Raw genomic sequence first — 2,217 nt, forward strand, 5'->3', positions numbered from 1 at the left:
CCGCGCTCACCGTGGCCTCGCGCGCGCCCCGGCCCCTGCTGCTGCACTGCTGCTGCTCCGCGCGGCACCCGCCCGTGCAGCGCACAGCCGTCGCCCTTGCTCCCCGTGGCAAACCCCGTCGCCGCACGGCCCCCTCCGTCTCCGCGCCGTTCCGGCCGCCTGCCGGTGCCGTGGCCGCCGGCGCCCCGTGGCGCTGGGCTGCACCCGTTACGGCTGCGTCCAGGTGACCCGACGCCCTGTGGCCGCTAGCCCTCCCCCTGAGCCACTGACCTTGGGGCCCCACGCCCCAGAACAAAAAAAAGAGGGATTAAAATATATATATAATAATAATAATAATAAAAAAATTTTAAAAAAATGTTAAATGAATAAATAGATAATAATTAAATAATTAAAATGTTAATTAATTAATTAATTAAGTAATTGATTAAGTTAATTAATCCTGGTTAATTAACCTAATAACTAATTAACCTAATTAACTACTGTTAATTAAACTTAATTAGGTTAATTAGTTAACAGTGTATGACGAACGGGACCCACCTGTCAGGGTTGACTCAGTCAACCCCTGTTGACTGCTGACGTCAGCATGACATCATGCTGACGTCATAAATTCATTTTCGAATTAAATAAATAATTAATTAAATTCCAGAAATTAATAAAATCTTTAAAAAAATCATATCTTTTAATCCGTAACTCGGATGAAAATATTTTCAACATGAAAGTTGCTCAGAACGACGAGACGATTCCGGATACGCAGTCCGTTCGTCCGCCACACCCCTCTAACCTATCGAACCCGCAACATTCCCCCTCCGGCTCCTCTGCCCGAAAACACGAAACACCGGGAATACTTTCCCGGATGTTTTCCCCCCTTCACCGGTATCACCTACTACCGCGTTAGGGCACACCGAACACCGCGTATTGCCTTGTTATATTTTGTGATGCTTTGTTTGCTCTGTATTCATTATTTCTTCCCCCTCTTCTCTCCGGTAGACTACGAGACCGACGCTGCTGCTGCCCAGTTCGACTACGGAGTTGATGACCCCTCTCTCTTGCCAGAGCAACCAGGCAAGCCCCCCTTTGATCACCAGATATCGCCTATTCTCCTCTATACTGCTTGCATTAGAGTAGTGTAGCATGTTACTGCTTTTCGTTAATCCTATTCTGATGCATAGCCTGTCATTGTTTCTACCGTCATTGATACCTTACCTGCAATCCTAAATGCTTAGTATAGGATGCTAGTGTTCCATCAGTGGCCCTACACTCTTGTCCGTCTGCCATGCTATACTACTGGGCTGTGATCACTTCGGGAGGTGATCACGGGCATATACTATATACTATACACTGTTACATTACCTGTGATGCTGTTCGGAGTTGGGGGCTGAAGGGGCAGGTGGCTCCATCCCGGTAGAGGTGGGCCTGGGTTCCCGACGGCCCCCGACTGTTACTTTGTGGCGGAGCGGCAGTGCAGGTTGAGACCACCTAGGAGACAGGTGGGCCTGGCCCCGTTCGGCGTTCGCGGATACTTAACACGCTTAACGAGATCTTGGTATTTGATCTGAGTCGGCTACGAGCCTATACGCACTAACCATCTACGCGGGAGTAGTTATGGGTATCCCGACGTCGTGGTATCAGCCGAAGCACTTCAGACGTCAGCGACGGAGCGGCGCGCGCCGAATTGGACTGGAACGCCACTAGGCTAGGTCTGCTTTCGGCCGCCCATGCAACGTGCAGGTGTGCTCAGGGCGATGGGCCCAGACCCCTGCGCGCTTAGGTTTAGACCGGCGTGCTGGCCTCTCTGTTGTGCCTAGGTGGGGCTGCGACGTGTTGATCTTCCGAGGCCGGGCATGACCCAGGAAAGTGTGTCCGGCCAAATGGGATCGAGCGTGTTGGGCTATGTGGTGCACCCCTGCAGGGAAGTTAATCTATTCGAATAGCCGTGATCTTCGGTAACAGGACGACTTGGAGTTGTACCTTGACCTTATGACAACTAGAACCGGATACTTAATAAAACACACCCTTCCAAGTGCCAGATACAACCCGGTGATCGCTTTTCCGCAGGGCGACGAGGAGAGGATCGCCGGGTAGGATTATGCTACTCGAGATGCTACTTGGAGATGTTACTTGGAGATGCTACTTGGAGGACTTCCATCTACTCTCTTCTACATGCTGCAAGACGGAGGCTGCCAGAAGCGTAGTCTTCGACAGGATTAGCTATCCCCC

The sequence above is a fragment of the Triticum aestivum genome, chromosome 1B, assembly GCF_018294505.1.
Source record: "Triticum aestivum cultivar Chinese Spring chromosome 1B, IWGSC CS RefSeq v2.1, whole genome shotgun sequence".
NCBI lineage: Eukaryota > Viridiplantae > Streptophyta > Magnoliopsida > Poales > Poaceae > Triticum > Triticum aestivum.